This window comes from Cupressus sempervirens, chromosome 2 (assembly GCF_028749045.1).
Source record: "Cupressus sempervirens isolate cs-2001-9-10 chromosome 2, ASM2874904v1, whole genome shotgun sequence".
NCBI lineage: Eukaryota > Viridiplantae > Streptophyta > Pinopsida > Cupressales > Cupressaceae > Cupressus > Cupressus sempervirens.
The window spans coordinates 734,399,942-734,426,049 of record NC_143119.1 but is presented as its reverse complement, the minus strand read 5'-3'; positions in this window follow the sequence as shown (position 1 = coordinate 734,426,049).

Genomic DNA, 26,108 nt, shown 5'->3' with positions numbered 1-26,108 from the left:
TGATGCTTGCAAATCATGAATTGAATGGAAAATACATTGAGATAACAACCCTACAGTCATAGAAATATCTACTACAAAATGAATTAAGGATAGAAAAAGAAAAGCGTAACAAACTAAGTGAAGCCATAAAGTACTTTGAGAAATTGATAGAATCACTAAGACCTAATGATACTATTGGATTGGGATATACTACTACTATGGAAGGAGAGTAATCTAGAAGTGGTGAACAAAGGAATAAAAAAGGTAAGAACAACAAACCCACTCGTCATAATTGTGGAAAGCTAGGTCATACAACAATTTTTTGCAGGAGAAAAATTGTCAACCAAAACCCCAAGCAAGGACATTAGGTAGATGAATGCAGGACCAAAACCATGAGAACTAAGAAATTTGAAGGATATTGTTACAATTGTCATAAATATGGACACAAAGCATATGAATGAAGATCCAAGCCCGAGTGGACATCAAACAAGCAAACTAAGGTCTCCAAATTTTAGTTGTCTTTTCTTCATATATATATGCTTCACATTGCAATTTAAATTAGACTTATGATTTACATTCTAGTTTTTTTATGTCAAATTTTATGTTTCCCATACTATATGTCCTCTCCTAATACTGGTATCTTCTACCATTTTTTTATGAACAACTTCACTAAATTGATCTCTATCTGATGCCATAAAAAACTTCATTACATTGGTTTCTACACAATTAGAAATAGAGTGAGCCAATAGGGGCTCTTAGAGTGATATTAGAGTGGTTTCCTACTAGCCTATAGGGAATTGGGTTCATTATGGCACAATAGTTTATACGTAGCATTGATTATACTTGTAAGGGAAGGACTCCATGACTAGGCTAAGGAGAACATGAGATACAATTTGGCACCATAGGTGATAGGGGTGGTGGTGGTTCTGGTGGTACTAATGTTCTGCAGTATTTTTCTAAGACCTTGCAACCCATTTCTCTCACTAAAGGGAAATAGAGATAGAGGTACTAGGAGCATTTTAGTTAGCTCTCACAGTTAACATCATGAAAATTCTTGCAATTGGGATTACAATACAAGGTATAGTTGTCACTATTGTCAATGATATGGACATGTTCCTAAAAACTACATAAGAACACACTTTAGAGGTAATTACAATAGATGGTTGAGTGAGATTACATGCTTTAGTTGTCTCAAGATTGGTCATGTCAGCAGAAATTGTCTGACTCAGTCACCGGTATCGAGCAATGAATTAAACAAAGGAAAAGAGAAGGTTGATGTTGAAAAGGTGAAGATATAGATGAATAATACATGTAAGTAGAAGAAATATTATAGCACATCAAGTATAGATGAGATCACTTCATCCAATGGATCAAGTGATCACATTACCCCCAACTAGGCAATCAAAGGTATGTGTAGAAATGATATTTGAAATGTAACATTATCCATCAATTACAAATATGAGGAAGAGAAAGGATGAGGAAGAGAAAGGAGAGAAAGGAAAAGAGAATCCAATTAAGGAAGGTACTATGGAGGGTACTGAAGAAATAGTAAAGGAAGAACAACGACATGTATAGGATGTAGAAGTGTTGAGTGCCAGTCCCCCACATAGAGAGAAAGAAAGTCAACAAGACTCAATGAGTATCGAGGATGGTCCTGATAAAATGTCACAAAATGTAAATCATTTAATTGGGTATGATTTGAAGAAGATTCAACAAGACTCTACCAATACATCTATACCATGCATAAATCAAATATTGGTGAGAGAAGATGAAATTAAAAAGGAATAACTTGCATCTACAGGGAAGAAGCAATCATATACATCAAATGTGCCCCCATTAAATAAAGAGGTAAAAGAGAAAGAATCATAGGATCTACAAAAGTATCAAAGTGTAAACATTGAACAAAAAGATGTCACTACAAAGACACCATCTACAATGTCAACAATCTCTATTCAAATGAAAGAAGCAAAAGCATAACAAATAGGTATATCAGTGCCAAGCTTAAACACTTCAAGTTTACTAGCTCTAGTGATCATTGATAATGATGGAACTAAAGTGAATAAGGGTAAGGAAGCAAGTCTTGTACCTATTCCACCATCATAGGTTGAAGTCCAGAAAGAGGGAGAAAAGATTGAAGAGCCCAAGTTGACTATTGTACTTAAGGAGCAAATTGCCATATAGACACTATTTACATTGATAGTTTCTACATCTCTCAGTAGTCAAACTCTTCATAGGCTGAGTACACAAGCTACACCATTACAAATATCAAGGCCAAGTCCTAGCACACCAAAGAGTATTGATGCTACATCATTTGAGGATGTTATCTTAAATGAGGTGATTATACTACCAAAGTTTGATTTGAACACAATCATAATTGAAGAAATGAGCATTCTTAAAGATGCTCTACGAAGGAAGAAAAGGCAAGGAATCTTAAGGAGGGAGCATAAGCAAAAGGAATTCTTGAATAAAATCAAATATATATTCATTGATGCTTTCAATCTCCCAGCTACAAATGAAGATAAGCCTATTATAGAGAAACTTGTCAATATAGTGGACAAGATAAAGGATGAAGACCTAGACTCTAATGTCAAACTGTTAAAATGGTCTGAATGAAAGTTTCACACAAAAGTTGTGGAAAAGATATCTAGTGTCACTGCACTAAGATAGGTTAATCTAGCAACAAGATGGAAAATGTAAAGAAGGTGTTAGTGTATATTTTCACTCTATATAGTACGCTATGTAGTGTTGATAATTTCACCTAGGAAACTCAATGGGCTATTAACCAACTATAAGAAGATTTGAAATTCATAGGTACCACATTGAAACAATCTCCTGGTAATAATAATTTACATTTTTAGAGGCTACTAACAACTCAGAGTAGGCTTGTTGAGTTTCAAGCAACAAGTGTATATATTAGATCTACTCTTATTAGTATACAATCCATGTTGACACCTCACATGGACTAGCCTATGCAAAGACATTGGTGAAGAAAGATTCTCATCTTTCTACTCATGAAGGCTTAGTTAACCTAGCTACTAATCTAGAGATACAAATTCATTCATTAGAAACATCATGTGATAATTAGGGTGCATCATTAAAGATTATATTGAAGCTACAGAAGCCATTTTTGGATAAACACACTATTAGTGTACAACCCAATTGACCTAAGTTTCAAAAAAGGGGGATTATGAATTTTTGTGAAATTTTGGAGAAAGAATGTCAAGAAAGATATCTAATCAGTAGGAGTAATGAAAGAAAAAGTAGAAACAAGAATGAAGTATAAACTCAAGGGGAGTAATAAGGTACAAAAAATAGATAACAATTTTGAATTTTGAGATTTTAAAATTTTCTATAGAAGCCAAGTAGCAAACATACATTGTTTGACTTATGCATAGAATAAGGATGTATATGCCATGACAAGATTTTTTTTCCACTCATGTCAAAGGGGGATATTGTTGATCTCATTTTTGTTTTGACAAGCCAGTGAAAAAACACTTAGTCATTATCTAGTAGAATTATAGTGCCAGCCTTCTGCATAGAGTATGCTGAGTATAAGCCTCCTGACAATACATGTCAAGTAATATGACAATTAGTGGCAAGCACTAGTAGGAGTTGAGCAGTCAATGCGTGTTGAGTCATTCAAGTTCCAAGCCAAGAGAAGGAGTAATTTAGGTGCTAAGGAAATAGTAATTGCCGAGCTATTCAGGAGACAAGTAACAGTGTTAAAAGCATAGTGAAGCCCGAGCATCAGAGTCTATTGATGTTGAGTAACCAGTCAAATGAATTTTTTTTTTTAATGGCATAAATACTATGTAAACCATTTTTCAGAGACATAGCATGATTTTTTGATTATAGATTATAAGGATAGAGTCATATTGGGAACCCCTATGCAATGCATGAAACCAATCAAAAAGGGAATGAGTTGGGCGACAATAAGGATCAACCATAGCCATTGAACATGACCTATCCCATCTATACTAATGCCTATTTAGGGAGGTAAAACCCTAAAGAGTTTATGAGAATTATGGATTATAAGTGATGATGTACATACGCAAGGAGACAAATTTTAAGAGTAGAGATGACATTCATGGTGGCATAGATGGCTATGAAAAAGTTATTTATTACATAATCAGTTTAAGTAGAAGAGAGTAAAGTAGTGAAAGGTTAGAGAAGACGTATTTGATCAGGATGTAATAGTAAAGAGAAGATCTAACATTAAGCAACAAGGTGCTAACTGAAGGATTAGGTGTCAAATCATTTTAATAGGTGATACAGAGTAAATCTCTTAACATAGTAGTCCTAATAGGCTGATATAAATCTCTTAACTAAGTGCTTACTTAATTGTGAGATTGAAATCCTGTAAGCAAGGTGAGACCTAACAATCTTGTAAGCCTTTAACAAGGCAGACCTCTCATAGGGTCGATCATAGCTTATGATCAAAACATTGTAGCTATAATTGGCCACACTTTACAATTGTAGTAGTGAAGATTTGTAGGTGTCCCCTCCCTAGTTTTACCTTCTCCTTGGAGGGTTTCTAGGTAACCAAGTAATTTGTTTAATATGTTCAATTTTCTTTATGCTATGGACGTGATGTATGGTTACTTATTTTAGTTTACATGCTAAGTTATGAGATGGATGTTAGGTGAATTGTTTTAAGGTTAAAGTTTTAAGTGGTGATTCACCCCTCCTCAAAACTTACTTTTTCATTATTAATTCTAACAAAAAGTATGATGAAATCTACTAAGATCTACCTCGCAAGAGGATTTCAAAACTTTCTATGAGTTCACTCAGTTGAGGGATTTACAAATAAGAACATTTTAAAATTCACTTGAATAAGGGACTTTCTTGTTGTAACTGCTAGAAAACAATGAGATAAATAATCTAAATGTGGCACTGACTGCTTCTCAGATCCAATATGTTCTTTGTACTCTATAATCATGTTTTGCTTCTTTTTTTCAAATACATCAATTTCAAACATAGAAATTTAAATTCTTTTATTTCACATCATGTTACTTCTTAAGAATAATTGAATGATTTATGTCACTTAAACCTTTCCATTCATTCCAATTTTGATCTTGTCACATAAATACCATAAGTAATTCACATTTCTTAATGTTAGAATCCATTTAAATATGATCATGTCAGCTTACATAATATCTATATGTTATATTTATAAGATGTCAAATATGTTTTGAGTCCTTTAATGCACCAGTTCAAATATGCCTTATAGTTTAGAATTTAGGAAAGGATACTTGATTATAATTCTAATGAAGACACTAATCCAATAAGTAATAGAGACAATGTCGAGTAGGAATTATTTAATGAGATTGAAAGTGACTTGCACAATGAAATTCAGAGAGAAAAACCTAAATATGAACCTAGAGTAGAAGTCAGAGTTAAAGAAGTAACACTTAATAGAAATTTGATAAAGAATCACCTTGGTAAATAGATCATTGGAAGAAAGGATAGAGGATTTATGATAAGAATTAAGGTACAAGAAGAACTATATTTAATTTCTCAATTTGAACCTACGGATGCTAATGAAGCTTGTAAAGATGATTATTGGATAAAAGCTATGAAAGAAGAAATAGAGCGCATTGAAAAGAATAAAACATGGGAATTATTTCCTAGACCTAAGGATAAGAATGTTATTGGAACTAAATGGTTATTTCAAAATAAGACGAATAAACAAGGTGAAGTTGTAAGAAACAAAGCAAGATTCGTATGTAAAGGATATTCACAACAAAAAGGAATTGAATTTGAAGAAATATTTGCACCTGTTGCTAGATTAGAAGCAACAAGAGTATTTTTGGCATATGCTACTAACAATAATTTCACAATTCATCAAATGGATGTCAAATCAACTTTCCTAAATGGTGAACTAGAAGAATAGGTATGCATTGAGCATCCCGATGATTTTCATTTGACAGACAAAGAGGATATGGTTTCTAGATTAAACAAGACATTGTATGGACTAAAACAAGCATCTAGAGCCTAGTATGTAAGATTGGATAAGTATTTGACAAGTTTGGGAATTGTTAAAGGTAATGTTAATAGTAATTTGTATTTGAGAAAGAATGATAGTGTTTTATTGATTGTTAAAGTATTTTTGGATGACATTATTTTTGGAGGAAATGATGAAGAAAGTAAGGTATTTTCAAAATAAATGGATTTTTAGATGAGTATAATTGGTGAGATGAAATATTTATTGAAATTGTAGATTGTGCAGAATAAAGATAGCATTTTCATATCACAAGCTAAGTGTAATGAAATAACTTTCACAATAGAAGAAATAATATGAAATATTATATAAATACTTGATAATAACTGAGAGTAATAGGCCACTTTGAAGGGGAAACCTCCAAATATCTCCAATGAGAACACACTTCACAATATGATGATGAAATAAGACTCACAACCTCCTGTATAGACCTAATTATGCTTAGGTTGAATAGACACAACCCTACATAACACCTAGGCCAGCCTATCTACCTAAATAATGATATAATAATGATAGCATGACTTAATTAAGGATTAAGATAGCCACAAGTTGACTATTCATAACCTTATATATACCAATATTAAGGGACTAGCATGGTCCCTCACTTGAAAGAAGCAATGCTAACCAAGTGTGGAGTCTTTTGAATGAACTCCTCATCCTCCCATGTGGCCTCTTCAACTTGTGAAATCTTCCATTGGATAAGATATTGAGTCAAGGTTTTGTTCCTTAGCTTCTTTGTGTGCATTTGAAGAATGCACTCTGGTTCCAAAATTGTTCTTCCTTATTCATCAAGTTCTGGCAATACTGTTAGAGTAGGAATATTTTGTCCAATTAACTTCTTCAAACAAGAAACATGAAAAATTGGATGTATCTTTGTTGTTGGTGGCAACTCAAGCTTGTAGGCAACACTATCAATATTTTGCATGATTTGGTATGGTCCATAATATCTTGGAGACAACTTATTATTCATTTTTTGTTGCTTCATTAAGATTTGTTTATAAGGCTGCAATCTCAAGAAAACCCAGTCCCTAACTTAAAAATTTATTTCACTATGATGTTGGTCTACTTGTTGTTTTGTTCGATTTGCGCCATAGCTAAATTCTCCTTGAGTCTTGAAAGTACCTGTTGTTAATGAAGAAAGTGATCCTCTATTGCTTGAACTCTTGGTGACACCTAATGATGATGTGATGGAAGGCGGATGATATCCATAAAGTACAAAAAATGGAGACATTTTTTATGAGTTATGAAAAGAAGTATTGTACCACCGTTCTACAAGTGGTAGCCAATCTACCCATTGAGATTATTTTTCTAAATTGAAATAAAGTAGATAGCCTTCCAAACATTTATTAATCACCTCAATTTGCCCATCTGATTGAGGATGGTATAAAGAACTATGAGCCAATTGAGTACCCAAACATGAGAATAAATATTTCCAAAAGTAACTAGTAAAGATAGGATTACATTCACCAAAAATAACCTTAAGTGTACCATTTAGCTTTTGGATATTCTCCAAGAAAAATTTTTCCACTATACTTTTTGTAAAATGATGTGATAATGCAATGAAATGTGCATATTTAGTGAGGTGTCAACTACTACCATGATCACATTATGACATTTAGATTTGGGAAGCCCTATGATGAAGTCCATGGATACCTCTTCCCAACATTGGCTAGGAATAGATAAAGGTTGCAAGAGACCTGGTGTCTTTATTGTTTACCCATTATTTCTTTGACAAACCAAACATTCATCCACAAATTTTTTATCATCACCTTTTAAACCTGTCCAAAAAAAATCTTTCTTGACTTGATGATATGTCTTCAAAAATCTTGAATGACCACCAATTGGGGACTCATGTAGTTCTTTGAGAATCTTGTCTTTAAGAGTGGAATTCTTGCAGAGATACAAGTGCTCTTTATACCAAAGAGTATCCCCCTGTAAACAAAATTTATTTGAACTGCTAGGCTCACTTTTTCTTTGCTAGATGAGATTACTTGTTCCAACATCATTTTTCCACTCTTCTTTGGCTTCTACCACCCAATTTTATTGTAATATTGAAAGGGTACACAATAAAGCTTCATCATTTTCATCCTTCCTAGAAAATGCATTGGCCGCAATATTTTCCTTCCCTTTCTTGTATACAATTTCAAATTCATATCCCATCATCTTAGTGACCCATTTTTATTGCTCTTCTAATGATAGTATTTGTTCCAAAAAAATATTTTAGGCTATCATGATCTTTTAATTGATGATTATCAAAAGAAATTGGTAGACTTTTTTACATGAGAACTGTGCTTATTACATTTTTAGAAGCATCACATTCCATAATAAATTCCTTGGTGAAGTCTAGAGTGGTAAGCATTGGAGTTGTACACATAGCCTTCTTCAATTTCTCAAATGATGCATTAGCGGATTCATAATTGAAAAGAATCCTTCTTCAATAGAGTTGTAAGAGGTGCTGCTATATGACCATAATTCTTCACAAACCTTCTATAGTATCCTATCAATCCTAAGAAACCCCTCAACTTCTTAATAGTTTTTGGAATAGGTCATTCCATGATAACCTTAATTTTGTTAGGGTCCACCTTTACTCCTTCATGTGAAACTATGTGTCCCAAATACTCCACCTCCTTAAGACCAAAAGCACACTTGGATGGCTTAGCATAGAGTTGATGATCTTTGAGTAATTGTAATGCTTCATCTACATGTTTCAAATGTTCTTCCCAAGTCTTGCTATAAATTAATATATCATCAAAAAACACTAACACAAACTTTCTCAAGAACTTCTTAAAAATGGAATTCATCAAACTTTGGAATGTAGATGGTGCATTGGTAAGACCAAATGACATCACCAAAAATTCATAATGACCCTCATGAGTTTAAAATATTGTCTTACAAGTATCTTCCTCCTTAATCTAAATTTGGTGATAACCCGATCTAAGATCTAACTTGGTAAAATACATAGCTCCATTTAATTCATCTAGAAGATCATTGATGACTAGAATAAGAAACTTATCTTTAATGGTGTACTTTTTGAGCACTCTATAATCTAGACACATGTACCAAGTTTCATCCTTCTTACACACCAGCACAATAGGTGAGGAGTAAGCACTTTGGCTACACTTGATAATTCTTTCCTCTAGCACTTCCTCAACAATTTTTTCTATCTCACTTTTTTGTATGTGTGGGTACCTAAAAGGCCTAATGCTTGGTGGCTGGCTCCCTAGAACTATTTGAATAGCATGGTCATGATCCCTCTTAGGAGGAAGTCCTATAGGCATCCAAGAATCACTTTGTGACGATCAATTATTGCTTGTAAATCTTGCTGAGTAAGAGCATTAGATTGAGAGACTTCTAATGAACATAGTTGGGCCACAAATCCATCCACACCTTTCTTAAGAAAATTTTGCATTTTATTAGAGCTTACCATCTATGGATATTTTTCCTACAATCCCCTTAGCTCCACTACCTTTCCTTTTAATTAAAATTGCATGAATAGTTCTTGGAAGTTCATCTAAATTGCTCCCAATGTAGTAAGCTATTGTACTCCCAAAACAATATCCACTACACCCATGGATATCACATACATGAGGGTATCAAGTTGATAATCTCCCATGGATAATTTGATGCTATGACATGTCGTTGAACAACAAACTGTGCCCCCATCTACAATAGAAATCTAAAACTGTATGGCTAGATATATAAAAAAAAAATAGAAGAGTTGCCAACTTTTTGCTAATGAAAGTATGAATACTCCCTAAGTTGATAAACATTGTTACTTCCTACTTCTTTAAGAAACCCACTGCCTTGAGAGTTTTGGGTGCACTAAAATCTAAAAGTGCATGACAAGAAATGATCGGTTGAGAGTTATGTAATTCCTCACCTGACTCCCTATCCTCCTTTAATATGGGTTCATCCTCTTCTTCCTCACTTGGACCTTCAATATAGAACAATTTCTTTTCACTACATTTATGTCCTTGATTATATTGGCTATCACAATTGAAAAACAAACCTTTTGCTCTTTTCTCCTAATTTGATGTGGAGGCAACCTAGTAGGTTGAGGAAGAGAAGGTATTGAATATCCTTTTTCTCTTGTCACATTAGCCCCTTGTTTTCTAGGAATCAAGAACTTCTCCTCTACCTTGCGTGCCAATATAAATGACTCATTTACTGAGCTGAGACAAAAACATGCATACCTCATGTTGCATGTGATCCTTGAGACCACCCACGAATAAATAATTCAAGTTCTCCTCTATAATTGTATCTTCTCTTAAGGATAGATTTTGGAATTTTTGAATATAATCCTTAACTGATCTTATTTGTTAAATCTTAGCAAGTTGGCTAAGAAATTTTTTGTCACACTATTGCTATATTATGCTTGGAGTTCTTCTATAAAAATTGACCATGATACAGTGAGACCCTTTTTCCTCCTATGAGTACAAAGCCAACGATACCAAATGAATTGATCTAGTTCTAGGTATAAGGAAGTTGTTGTAACCTTTTGTCCATATGGGATTTGATCTTCTTAAAAAAATATATCCATTTGATTTATCCATGTTAGAGGATCCTTGCCATCAAATTTGTGCATATCCACCTTTGGAAAAAAAATCCTCAATCCCATAGGATTAATAAAATTTGTGTCATTATTAGTCGACTTGAAGGTTTCACCTTGATTGCTTGACAACTCTTTTCTTGTTTCATTCATATAGGTGCTTAACATGTTTCATATATCTGATATATCTCCTTGTAGGTCACACATGTCTCTCTTAACCTCTTCCTTGAACTTACTAAGTTCCTCATTGGGATTACTATCCTTTGTTGCTTCCCAATCTTGATCAAAGGATTTTTCTGGTGTGATAGCATTATTTTTGCCTGTTGTTAAAAGCCCCATCATGATGGAAACCAATGTTTTTGATGAACAATTCAATGTTCATTTCAGGATGGTTTTGCATGTAAGGACTATGTTGGAGTGTGGTTGATTAGCAGGTTATAATTAATGCATACATTTCTGACACCCACTGTGGGGTTGGGAAATCAAGTTTTTGGCCTTAATTATTCTATTTTTCTGCATTTCAATTATTCTATCACTGCCATCCGTACAGATTTCTAGATTCTCACATAATAAATCTCATTTTCGTGCAAAGAAACTAAGATTTTACCCGTTTTATTGCACTTCCTTTTGCGAAAAAGTGTATAATTGCATGGTTTCTCGCATGGTACACATCATTTTCTTGTGTGAGCTTGTGTAGGATTTTGTGCGGGCCTGTGCAGGATTTCATGCAAAATTTTACATCAACACATGCAAACGCTATTTTTAGAGTTCAATTTTATCATCATGTTTTGACTAACAAGTTGTTTCTAAAGCACTTTGGTTTCAAATTTCTAATTTTCTACAACCTAACAGTAGTTTGCAAAACATTTGTCAAAGACACCTTTATCAAAACACATGAGAACTGTATTGAGCATCTGATTGTAAGACATTTGTTGAAGATACACATGTCAAAGAAATCTTTTCAAACCCACTTAAATGTCATGTTTTCTTTTATTGCTTTCCACATATTGTATAAATAGGGCTTGTGAACTTCATAAGGTGCAAGATAGGGAAATAGGGTAGGATGCTCTTTACTACTTGGAAGTGATGCCCGAGAGTAAATCTAAAACCTAGAAGCCTCTAAAAGATGGTACCCAAGGGAGGCAAGAAAGTTAGTGGTTCTCCTACATGAGTCATTTCTATGAAGGGATGATGATTTCCTTTTAGGAGGTAAAAATCTCGAGAAAGGACAAGTTAGGATCGATTAAACTAACTCGGTGATGAATATGTCTTATGTTTTTGGGCAAGGTGATGAGGTAGAGGAGTATGCTCTTTCCTCTTAAGGTAAATAAAAAACCTAGACCCTTAGATCTAAACCACTAGTCCAAGTCAACCCTTAGAGGGCCTACAAGAGTGATCCAACCTCTGAGAATGACCCAAGTGAGCACAATCATTTCACTAAAGATTCCAAATCATTTTAAAAAGAAGATTTGTTGAGCAAAACACTCCAAAGCGATATTAATTTCCTCTTCTTCATTCTGATATCGCATGTCAAGTAGAGGCTCTATAAACTACACTAGCCAATGTCGACCCTAATCTTGCTAGTCAAGTGTGTGCAGTTATAGATGGTGTGGGCTGCTAGCCTCAAATTTTCTTGCAAATCCACTGAGAGTAAATATGAACAGAAGCCAAGTAAAAGCCTCTTAGTTAGTTGCTACCCAATTCACCTCTAAAAGGGGGCATAATCTTTGTGCAAGGAGGGGGAAGAATATGTCCTGTAGATACTCACCATAGACATGTACCTGGGCACTGGAAGGTGGTATATGCACTTGACCCTTACCACAAGGGTGTTCATTCAGTGTATATGTTATTAAGCCCTTGGAATACACCAAAAATGTAGGTGCCCTCTAGTGGGGTGACATGGCTATGTGAGGTGAACGCATGTACATAAGTTGTGGGACAAAGGTTTTTTCTTCTCTACCATTTTGGGTTTTAGGGATAGAGCGTGTCTTTTTTTTTAGTCTTAAACTTGTCCAAACCTATCAAACAAACTGAAAGTCAAGACTCCCCCATCCCTCCAAGTTGTTTTTTCCTTGGTTGGATTTTTTATGACTACTGCTTGCTTTCCCTGTTTATTTGAAAACAACTGTCTTTTTGAAAACCACATTGTTGTCCAAAACTTGAAAACTATCTTGCTATTTTTCTAAAATCTATAAACACAACCAACTTTATATCTAGAACTATCTCAAACTTGTGCAATCTCTTCAAATACAGTCAAAGTTGTCAATCTGTCTAAATTCTTGCACCCAATTCTATAAAATTTTACACTAGAAAATAACTTGTCAGTACTTCCTCGCACTACTCTATCCAAGTCCTCATGCAACCCTTTACGAATCTCCACACGATATTTTGCAAAATACTATTTTTATGCCAAAGTTTGCTCTTTTTTTTAATCTGTCAACTCCTCACACAACTTTGTGTAAGTCCTTGTACAAGAAGACTATTCAAAAAATTGTTGCTCTAAATCTTTGCCTAATCCTTTGTTCTTTCTCATGCAGTTCCCTAGGAATATTTGCATAGAATCTTGTCCTCAAAACTATAGCACTGTGTGTTAGAGCTATCTGTTCTCTAAGTCTAATCTGTATTTGCAACATTTTACCAATTCTCTATCTGCAAATAGTGTCAAATAGTGACTTCTTTCTTAGCTGACAACTTGTGATCTACATGTAAACTAGTCTTATCATTTGTCTATCTTGTCCATTTCCTTGTCCTTTCATGTTTTTCATACTTGGTGTCATGATAGTCATAATATTTGATTTTTCTAGCCATTACTCAAATGACTCATACATAAGTATACAACACTTTATCTCTCTTTTTGAGACTACGTTCTAGTGTGGTCCTTGTCTAAGTTTTTTTCTTTTTGTCCTTTTCTATGACTTTGGAAACAAGAAGTGGAAACATGTTTTATCCCCTCATACTTATATTAGGTAGAGCTAGGGGTCATAATCATGGTAAAGGTCACTTCTCAATTTATACAGAGTCTATCTCTAGTTCATCTAGTGAGGAGTCTTCATGATCTCCTTCACCTGCCAATTCACCTTGTGTTTAGAGAATGTTTTCCACAAACTTACAACAAACTAGGAACCCCTTGTATCAAGAGGATCCAAAAACTAGCAAAGGTCATACATGCCCAAAAAACACAGCTAAATTCTTATTCAGGGGACCTTTCCAACCAACAACCAACATACACTAAAACTTATCACATTCCTAAAATGGTTGATCAAGAACTAGAACATGGAGAACATAGTGGAGATGAAAATCAACATAGGAATGAAAGATATAAGGAACCTTTTACTAATGAGAATGAAGAAGAGGTAGAAATACTTCCTGAACATATCAAAAATTGTTGTAAGGATAAAAACTTCCAGAAAGTCATAGAAATCTTGCTTAATGAAGAGAAAGAGAAATACTTTCTCAAACTTGCTCAAGAGGGAGCCAAGCTACCTCATCACTTTAATGTTGAAACTATCATCACACATAAAGAGGAAATTGAAACATCTAAATTGCAAAAACAACTTAAGATAATGCAAGAGAAATTAGCCTAAATGATGAATGATAAGGACAAACCTATAAAAACATACAACTTAGACACTCTTTGTCCATTTCCTTTTGATAAGAGTATAGACATGCCTACTTTTCCAAGAGGAGTTGAGTTACCCAAGTACAATAAATACATTCAAACTTCCAATCCCCAAGATCAGTTGTAGGAATTTTGGGCCTTGTGTATGGAATTTATGCATAATTAGACATATCTCATGTGTCTATTCCAAAGAAGTCTAGTTGGTCAAGCTATGGAATGGTTTTCACATTTTCCTACTTGTATCAAAATGTTTGATGAGATTGCTAACCTGTTTGTCCAACAATATTCCCACACATACAACACCCTGTTAACATATGAGACTTGTGTAACCTTAAACAAAAATTTGGGGAACCTTTCCTCACATTCCTCTAGAGATGGAGACAACTCTACACCAAATATTCACGGAAGATTCCTAAAATAGAAAAACTTGATATTTTTACAGATAATCTCCTAGCTGATTTTGGGTATAGAGTTCAACTTCAAGGTCCATGCACCTTTGAAGACATGGTCATGCAAGCAATCAGAATTGAGGAATTCATGGTCAAAAAGGGGGAGCTCACCCTTTAGAAGGAAACTAAAAAAGGGTCAACCTCCAATAAGGACAAATATAAGTATGTGAACAAAAAACTTAGAGGTTGTGCATGATGGAGTGTTGACAAGATTACTCCTAAATGTACTAAGGCAGCTTTCAATCTTATAGACAATCTCAAAGCATCCAAGAATGTTGAGAAACCTCCTTCTGACAATAAGATATTTGGAAACAAACTAAAAAACTCATCTTGGGTCACATGCCCAAATGAGAATATACTATAGGATACAACTGATTAATTATGTGTTGTCTTTGATGTTACACATGTTTTATCAGTTGGCAGTCAATGCATGCCAAGCTTATTTGGTTAGTGAAGATAGTTTTCCTAGTCTATCGAGCATTCCTAAGTTTTCTTTACGTGGAAAGCAATTTCTATCGAGCTCACTTAGGCTTTAAAGGAAGTTAAGCAGAAAAGAGTGTTAACCGAGCTCACTCGATTAACAAAGGGAAAGTTGAATAGAGTTAGTATTAACTGAGTTCACTCGGTTACCAGAGGAATTTTGGTAAGTTTGTAGTGTTAACCAAACTTCTGTTGGTTAACACGGGAAATCACTTCAGAATCAGTTTCCATCAAGCATGGTTGGCTACCAAAGGATTTTCTTATTTTGGCATGTAAAGCTTAATTATTTTACCTATTGATTCTAGCCGACTGAGATGATGAATATTGGCTATTCTAATTTATATTTGAGTTGACTTGATAATTTGAAAGGTGTAATTAAAAGGTCAAGCAATGATTTCAAAATGTGTGAGATGCAAGTTGACTAAGTTGATTAAAAGAGATAAAAGGAGAGGAAGAAAACTTGAAGGATAAAGCATATATCCTTGTGGAGTAGAAAAGTATTATTTAATCAAGGAAGGATCAGGTATGAACTAGAGTAGAGATCCATAATTAGCAATTTAATTTCATCACAAATCAGGTCATTTCATTATTACTCTCAAACCATTGTAGCAGTGAACTAAAATCTCTTAATAGAGTTGGTTTAATAGCCATTTGTAAATACTCTAAGAAGGTAGAAATTTCATTGAATTGTTTCAAGACCTTTTGCAAGGCCACTCCTAATAGGGTGATTAAATCCTTTAACAAGGTCACACCTAACAGTGTGGTTTGTAACCTTTAACAGGGTTGGCTCCTAATAGGGCTCACTTCAAAAGAGTGAAAAATAGTAACTAGTTGCATTGGTGGTTTTTCCCAAATTGGGTTTCCATGTTAAATATTGGTGTCTTACATGTTCATATTATTTCTTTCATTCTTGAAAGTAATTATTGATAACATCTTAATATTTACTAAAGTAATTCACACTGTGCATTTATCGAGTTACATCAATTTCTGTGTGTTTACTGAGTTTTAGTAGTGATCAGTTTTATCTGTCTAAATTTTATAGTTGACATCTAAGGGAGTTGGGATTTATTTTAGTGGCAACTGATTCACCCCCCCTCCCCCCCCCCTCTTAGTTACTCTTTTATTTCCAACAATTGGTATCAGATCTTTTGGTGCTTGCGGAGAAGGTTTCAAGAACCTAAGCTAAAGATCAGGATGTCTCACAAGAGAGATATTCCAAAGCTGAACAGAGACAACTTTGCAACATGGCAAGGACTTATGAGGCTTCATCTAGCTACCATCAATGATTCAAGATGAAAATATCTTGATGAAGAATATAAAACTCCCACTAGAACATTATCAGTTGATGATATTGCTGAGAAGAAGAACCATAACATCATGATGATTGACATTACATCTGTTCTCAGTTATGTTGAATTTGATGAGGTCAAAGATTGTAAAACTACTTTTGATATGTGGAACAAACTGAAAGAAATCTATGGAGAAGATGGCAATGTAAGAAGAGGCAAAGCAGAAAGTCTTAGAGGACAATTTGATCAAATGAGGATGAGAGAAGATGAAAATATTGCAAAATATGTGGAAAGAATTAAGGCTAGTGTTAGTGAAATCAGAGCATCTAGAGGAGAAATTAAAGAAGAAACTATTGTAAGTAAAGTTCTCAAAACTTTTCTTCCTATCTATGCAATTAGAGTATCTGTGATTCAAGAAAAGAGATGTGATCCAAATAGAAAACTAAGTTTGGATGCCCTAGTAGGAAGATTGACAACTTTTGAACTAGACAACTTTGACAACTATGTTCCTACTTCCAATAATATTGAGTTTTTATTTGAAGCTAAGCTCTCACTCAAAGAAAAAGGAAAGAAAATAAAAGATAATCAATTAGAAAGTGAGGAAGAAACTAAAGAAAGTTACAATAGCGATCTTGAAATTGTTAAAGCTCTACTTGCAAAAAAATATTCCAGGAGTAGAGAAAAGTACAAAGGTAAGGTCCCTCTAAAATGTTTTTCTTATCAGGAAATTGGTCATATTGTCGCTAGGTGTCCAAAAAAAAAAAAAAAGGAAGAAAAAAAAAGCCACAAGTACAAAGGAAAGAAAGAATTCAAAGGTCACAAATCCTACAAAGACAAAGGTAAGAAAACTTGTTTTATGGCTAAAGATTCTAATAACAATGAAGACGAAATAGTATATATTGTTGTAAAAGATGAATCTAATAATGAAGGAGATAAGATGGAACTTATCTCTCATTTTATAAAGAATGACACATGGATCATAGACAGTGGATGTTCTCACTATAGGAGACAAAACTAAGTTTGAACATTTTGAGCACTGTGATGGAGGTAGTGTAAGGTTTGGGAATAATGAACCTTGTTGCATAAAAGGAAAATGTTGAATCTCATTAACCAATGAACTTGTATGTGACAATGCCTATTGGGTTGAAGGACTAAAAAATAACTTGTTGAGTGTGGCACAGTTGAACAATGGATTCAAGTAGAATTCATGAATGGCATGGTGAGATTACTGGATAACCAAGGAAATTTGATTAGATCAGGCAGGCAAACAAAAGGTAACCTATTTTATCTTAATCTTGGTGATTTTTCATGTTTCATTGCTCAAGTAGAAGAAAGCTAGCTATGGCACAGAAGACTATGTCATATAAACTTTGATAATATGGTCAAGATCAAAAAACTCAAAATGGTAAGAGGTCTTCCTAGTTTGAAGAAACCTAATGTTGGATTGTGCAAGAATTGCCAAATTGGTAAAATGGGAAAGACTAGTTTTAAAAGCAAAAACTATCAGTCAGAAGATGTCTTGGAAATTGTGCATACTGATTTGTGTGGACCCATTGGAATAGAAACCTATAGTGGAGAAAAGTTTTTCATTCTTTTTGTTGATGATTATTCTAGAATGATGACTGTTATGTATCTCAAAGAAAAATAAGAAGTTTTTGAGAAATTTAAATGGTATCTGGCTAGAGTAGAAAAAGAAACTGAAAAAAGATTGAAATGCTTAAGATCAGATAGAGGTGGTGAATTCATCTCAAATGAATTCAACAATTTCTACATTGAAAGAGGAATAAAAAGACAAGTATTAGCCCCTGGTACTCTTGAGAAAAATGGAATAGTTGAAAGAAGAAACATATCCATCATAGATTGTGTAAGGACACTCATGATTGAAAAGAATGTTGCTATCAAATACTAGAAGGAAGCTATCAACACTGCAGTTCATACTTTAAATCAATTTCAGTTGAAGAAGGACTCAAACAAAACTCCCTATGAGCTATGGTATGGCTACAAACACAATGTAAGTTACTTGAAAGTATTTGGCAGCAAATGTTATATCTTGAAAGAATCTAGATAAGGAAAATTTGATGTAAAAGGTGATGAAGGTATATTTCAAAGATATTCTTGCAGAAGTAAAGCATACAAATGTCTAAATTTATCCACTCATGAAATCATTGAAAGTGCACATGTGAGAATTGATGAGTTTGCAAAAAAGACTGAAGAAGAAAGCAAAAAGGAGTGAGAAGACTACAAAAGATCTGTCTACTATGAACCTGATACATTAACAAACACATTTGACAAAAAGGCAATTTCATCTCCCGAGCTCTCCAAATCTCCATTAGCTACTAAGTTACAGGAAGTGCAAATTGATTCACAGGGACCCAAGTCACATTCAGAGGCTACTGAGTTAGTGCATACCAATTTTGAAGAACTTGAGCCATAGATAGAAGGACTCAAGCCAGAAGTTGAAATTCAAAATGAAGATAGTGCAACTCATTCAAAAGTCAAAGAACTTGTATTGGCTAAATACGTAAGAAGGCATCATGCATTTGATTAGATTATTGGAGACAAATTTGATGGAACAATGACAAAAAGAAAATTAAAGGTACATGTTTACTTGTTGAATTTGAACCTAGAATTGTTAAAGATGCACTAGAAAATGAAAGTTGGATTGAGACTATGAATGAAGAAATAGAACAGATAGAAAAGAATAAAAATTGGACTCTTGTACCTAAGCCCAAACATAAAAATGTGATTGGTAGTAAATGGGTATTCAGAAATAAGTTGAATAAAGATGAAAAAGTGTCAAGAAACAAAGTAATGTTGGTATGTAAAGGTTATTCTCAAGAAGGTATTAATTATGGTGAAAATTTTTCCCTTGTTGCAAGATTAGAAGGTATTAGAACTTTATTGGCCTAAGTAGCTCACAATGGATTCAAAGTATATCAGATGGATGTTAAATCTACATTTTTGAATGGAATACTTGATGAGGAAGTCTACATTAAGCAACCAAAAGGTTTTGTTGATCCAAATGAAAGGGACATGGTCTCCAAATTACACAAATCCCTATATGGTCTAAAATAAGCTCCTAGAGCTTGGTATGAAAGACTGCATAACTATTTGATACAGATTGGTTTTCAAAGAACAAATGATAATAGCATCCTATACATCAAGGAAGGACCAAATAAGAAGATTGTGTTGGCAAAAATATTTGTGGGTGATACTCTATTCACAAAAAATGATGATTTATGCAAGTCATTTTTAGAACAAATGAATAAAGAATTTGAAATGTCCATGTTTGGTGAAATAAAAGTCTTTGTTGGATTGCAAATACAACAGAACAAAAATGCTATCTATATCACTCAATCTAAGTACATCAAAGAGATACTCAAGAAATTTGGAATGGAAGATTCAAACTCATTTGGAACCCCCATGTGTACTAGACTTAATCTCACAAAAGATGATGACTCCAAAGAATTAGATCAAACCCTATACAGATCAATGATTGGGAAATTATAGTACATGTTACATACAAGGCTAGATATTGCCTTAGCAGTTGGGATAGTGGAAATATTTTTAGCTAAACCTAGAGATAACCACATGATGGCAATAAAAAGAATCTTGAGATATTTGAAAGGTACTGAAGACTATGGCTTATGGTACAAACTTGGAGGCAACCTTGACCTAAAAGTATTTATTGATGTTGATTAGGTAGGAAATCTTGATGACAAAAAGAGCACTATTGGTGGAGCATTCTTTCTTGGTAAAAGGCTAGTATCTTGGACAAGCAAGAAACAAAACTGCACATCTCAATCCATAGCAGAAGCAGAATATGTAGCAATAGTAGTGAATTATTCTAACATTGTTTAGTTCAAATAGTTGTTGGAAGGAATGAAGAATGAAATTAAAGAGCCAATAGTGATGTATTGTGATCACACAAGTGCAATAAACATATCAAATAATCCAATGATGCATTCCAAAACAAAGTATCAAATATCACTTTGTAAGAGAATTAGTACAGGACAAAGAAATTAGATTGAAATATGTGCATACAAAATAAAAAATTGCATATATATTCACAAAGTCATAACCTAAGGATGCATTTTTGTATCTAAGAGGTAAGCTAGGGGTCATTCCCAAATCTAAAGCTCACTAAATAAATTTTAGTGATGCATCAACAGGAACCAAGTTGAAGATCAATCAGTTGATATAGTATTGACAAAGAAATATTGCAGATGAATCTTTACTCAAGGTACATTGACACTAATCAGAGTTGTCTTTGGCATGTGTTGCTAAGGAGGGAGAAGTTTACTATCATATCTTTCTAAAATTTTGTACAGGGAGAAGTTAAGCAGTTCCTTCGTAGAGGGAGAATACTAAAATCAAAGAGGGAGAAACTTTCTAACAGAGGAAATCTTGTTCTCAAAATTTCATTGTGCTATGACATGTTGTGTTTCCATCAATGCCAAAGAGGGAGATTGTTGGATACAATTGATTAATTGTGTGTTGTCCTTGATGGTACAAAAATGTCATATCAGTTGACAGTTAGTGCATGTTGAGCTTACTTGGTTAGTGAAGATAGTTTTCCTAGTCTACTGAGCATTCCTGATTTTACTCTGTGCAGAAAGTAGTTTCTACCCAGCTCATTGGGGCATCGAAGGAAGTTGAGCAGAAAAGAGTGTTAACCAAGCTCACTTGGTTAACAAAGGGAAAGTTGAATAGAGTTAGTATTAACTGAGTTCACTCAGTTACCAAAGGAATTTTGGTAAGTTTGCAGTGTTAACCGAGCTTCTATTGGTGAACACAAGAAATCTCTTCAGAATCAATTTCTATAAAGTAGGGTTGGCTACCAAAGGATTTTCTTATTTTAGCATGTAAAGCTTAATTATTTTACCTATTGATTATAGCTGACTGAGATGATGAATATTGGCTATTCTAATTTGTATTTGAGCTGACTTGATAATTTGAAAGGTATAAGTAAAAGGTCAAGCTATGATTTAAAAATGTGTATGAGATGCAAGTTGAATAAGTTGATTGAAAGAGATAAAAGGAGAGGAAGTTAACTTGAAGGATAAAGCAGATATCCTTGTGGAGCAGAAAAGTATTATTCAATCAAGGAAGGATAAAGTATGAACCAAAGCAGAGATCTATAATTAGCAATTTAGTTGCATCACAAATCAAGTCATTTCATTGTTACTCTCTAACCATTGTCGTAGTGAACTAAAATCTCTTAACAAAGTTTGTTTAACAACCATTTGTAAATCCTCTAACAAGGTAGAAATTCCATTGAATTGTTTCAAAACCTTTTGCAAGGCCACTCCTAACAGGGTGATTAAATCCTTTAATAGGATCACACCTAACAGTGTGTTTTGTTACCTTTAACAGGGTTAGCTTCTAACAGGGCTCACTTTAGAAGAGTGAAAAATAGTAACCAGTTACATTGGTGGTGTTTCCCAAATTGGGTTTCCATGTTAAATCCTAGTATCTTATGTGTTCATGTTATTTCTTTCATGCTTGCAAGTAATTACTGATAACATCTTAAGATTTACTAAAGTAATTCACACTATGCATTTATTGAGTTAGCACAATTTTTGTGTGTTTACTGAGTTTTAGCAGTGATAAGTTTTATCAGTCAAAATTTCATGGTTGACATCTAAGGGATCTAGGATTTATTTTAGTTGTAACTGATTCATCCCCCCCCCAGTTACTCCTCTTATATTTCCAACATATGTGCCTATGGGTGAACCTTTGGATGTGGTCTTCAAGACCTTCCTACAAAAAAAGCTCATTTCTCCATTGGATAAATCTCATTCTTATGATCCACAACAAATACCACCATGGTGGAACAAAACTAAATTTTTTGAATATCACTAGAACAAAGGTCACAAAATAAGAAATTGCATCAACTTGCATCACAAATTCCAAGACCTAATCAATGATGGTGACATTGTTGTGGATGGACATAACAAGAACATAGATCACAAGGCTTTCAAGGAGTCATTCCCGTCTTATGAAAAAGGAGAAAACTCAAAACAAAAATCTAATAAAAAGATCAACTATACATACTCTAATGATGATGATGAGATATTCCACATGGTTGAACTGGTGGATGTTGAGTATTGTGAAGTTATGACCATCAAGGGAAAACAAGAAAAAACTAAACTTAAGACACCATTCATCTTAAGGGGCCCTACTTCTAATACATCTAACAATGAACCATCACAATCTTGTGCCAATGATGTTACGCATTCCCATGCCAAGTTAGTACTCAAAGGCCTTGTGCTTTCTACTTCTAAGCGAGAACAACACAAAGACAAACCTCTTGTTGATCCATTTGGCAAAGGAACAAAACTTGCAACAACTTCTGCGACTACTAGCTACAGTATCCTCAATTAGTTATAACAAACATCTGCTGAAATCATGATTTTTGAACTGCTCAAAATCTCACCTACTCATAGGAAAATTCTCAACAAAGCCCTCACTAAGGCAAACATACCTCAAGATCTTGATCTTGAGAGGTTTCAATCTATGGTAGGTCATCTAACCTCACTTAATATATGTCCTTTCAGGAGGACGATGAAATGTCCCTTTCTCTAATTTTATATGATATTTCAAGCCTCTAATCAGATTTTAAAATAGCAAAACCAATATTTCAAAGATCCACCAATTTCTCAATAAACCCCAAATCGGGTATGCCCGAAATAGTGCAAAAAACTTCACAGCTTCACATATTATTAATAAATCTAAAAGTGGACATTTTAATAGAAATTTCAGCAGAATATAAGCCTACAAAATAACATTTCTAGATCTATATAACACTTACACAAAAGCTCCCAAACGAAGGACAAAAATAATGCTCATCGGGCTCCCAAAAATAACACAAAATAGTCGAAAAACACCACAAAACAATAATAATCTATCACAGAAGTTTAACCACAAACCAACACATATATTCAGCTCTATTTTAACTTCTAAATGTCTAAAATATAGCAAAAACCCAAATTGATATGAAATACTCAATCGAAAACACCAAACTCTTACAAAAAACACACCTGAAAACCCACAAATTTACATTGTTTAGCACAAGGGAAAACTCTGTATGAGATTACACATGGAATGGATTTAAATTACCATCCTTATCTTTCTTGGAAACCTACAAACTCTCATCCTTGGGTCTCCTTCTCCACAGGTTTGGCAGCCTCTGAAGAACAATAAAGCAATGAGCAAAAATCAAGTTCAGGAATGAGCCCAAAATGCCTCCAAATTCCTTAAAAGAGGGCATAACCCTAACTCACATCGAAGAGGGGTTAATAAAAAATATTTTAATAATAATTTTTCATTTATTAGTCCATTGGTTTCCAAAGATTAGCCCCTTTTTTCGAAACTTTACCTTTTTGGGCCTGCCTGCCTTAGCAAAGATTATTATTTTAATTATTTGAAAAGGGGACATGACAAGTCCTCCCCTCCCAACTATTTCTTTTCCTCAAGAAATGAAGGTTGGAATGCTCAAGAATATATGATCCTTCCCAAGTTGCATGCTCTAGTGGTAATCCTTTCCATTTGACCAAATGCTCTATGATGCTCCTATTTCTCAATATTTTCTCTCTTGTATCCAAAATCTCTTCTGGTATCAAAACTAATTTTCCTTCATCATCAAGCGGTGGTAATTCTGTAGATACTATGGTTTTCTGGCCGAGAACTTTCTTCAGGCAAGATACATGGAAAACATTATGTATTTGGCTGTTTGGTGGGAGCTCCAATTCATAAGCTACCTCTCCTACCCTCTTGGTGATCTTATAAGGCCCATAGAACCTTGGCTTGAGTTTCTCTGGCCCACTCTTCTTCAAGGTGCTTTGCTTATATGGCTACAACCTGAAAAATACCAAATCTCCCACCTTAAGAGATCTTTCGGTCCTTTTTCTATTAGCATACAACTTCTGTTGGTTCTGTGCATGTTGTAGATTATCTTTGAGGAACCTTATTATGTCTTGGCTTTGCTTGACGAAATCACTTGCTACCGATACTCTACTATCTGAAAGTACTAGATCAACAAAGGAAAGGGCATCATAACCATAAAGAGCATGAAAAGGAGGCATACCAATAGACATGTGATGAGATGTATTGTAACAATACTCCCCTAGGTGCAACCATTTTCCCCAAGCATGTTGTTGATTTGAAACATAGTTCCTTAAATATCCCTCTCCTTATATTAACTATCTCTGTTTGTCCATTTGTTTGAGGGTGATAGCTAGTACTGGGAGTGAGTTCAATTCCTATTAAATGAAAGAGATCCTTCCAAAAAGAGCTGAGGAATCTACTGTCTCAGTCATTGATAATGTTTCTAGGCAAGCCATGTAATCTAAAAATTTCCTTGAAGAACAATTTGGCCACTTGTGATGCCTTGAAATCAGATGTGATAGGAAATAAATGTGCATACTTAGTTATTCTATCTACCACCACATATATGCAATCCTTACCTTGAACCTTGAGCAACCCAGTGATGAAGTCCATGGAAATAATTTCTCATTTTTTTTAGGAATAGGAAGTGGCTGCAACAACCCTGCAGGAAAATTTTGCTCACTCTTGCTTTGTTGGCATACCATACATTCCTTAATGTGTTTAAGGAAATCCTCCTTCATACCCTTCCATGAAAATTGCTCTCAAATTTTCCTGTATGTTTTGAAGTATCCCTGATGACTAGCCAAAGGTGTGTCATGAAAGGCCCTAAATATCCTCTCCTTAGTTTTTGATCCTGGCACTAAGAAGATCCTATTTTTGTAATAAATCAATTCATCAACAACCTTGTACTTGTTATCATCCACTAACTTATCCAAAATCTTGTTGGCAAAGGAATCTTTAGAATACTCTAAAATTATGAAGACTTTCCAATCAGTAGAGATAGATGTTAAGGAACATAGAGTGGGCTTTCTTGAGAGAGCATCAACAACCACATTATTCTTTCCTTTCAAGTATTCAATATCAAAATCATAAGCTTGCAATTTTCTTACCCATTTTTGTTGATGATCATTCAAATCCCTTTGGTTCAAGAAGAACCTAAGGCTATTATGGTCTGTCTTTACAATAAATCTCCCACATACCAAATATTGTCTAAACCTATGAAGTGCATGCATGATTGCCAACATTTCCTTATCATAGATGGAGTAACCTTTCTCTGATTGATTTAGTTTTCTACTCTCAAATGCTATTGGATGTCCCCTTTGAGTTAGGACAACCCCTATACCTTCTCCATAAGCATCACATTCAACAACAAAAAGTAAAGAGAAATATGGAATTGCAAGCATAGGGCATGAACTCATTACCTCCTTAAGCTTATCAAATATTTTTTGTGCCTCTTCTGTCCAAAAAAAAGCTCCTTTATTTTTCAAATAAGTCAAGGGGGCAGCAAGCTAAGAAAATACCTTGGCAAATCTCCTATAGTAGCTACACAACTCAAAGAAACCTCTCAACTATGTAAGATTAGTGGGTGGAGCCCAATCCAAAATTGCCTGAATTTTTTGTTGATCAACCTATACTCTTTTAGAACTTATAATATGTCCCAAATATAAGATCTCTATCAAATCAAACTCACATATAGATAGCTTAGCATAGAAGGATTGCTTCTCCAAGATTCCCAAAATAGTGTCTATGTGCTTAAGATGCTCTTCCCATGTTTTACTGTAAATCAAGATATCATCAAAAAATACCAAAACAAATTTTTGAAGATGCTGGCTGAATACCTTATTCAAAGAAG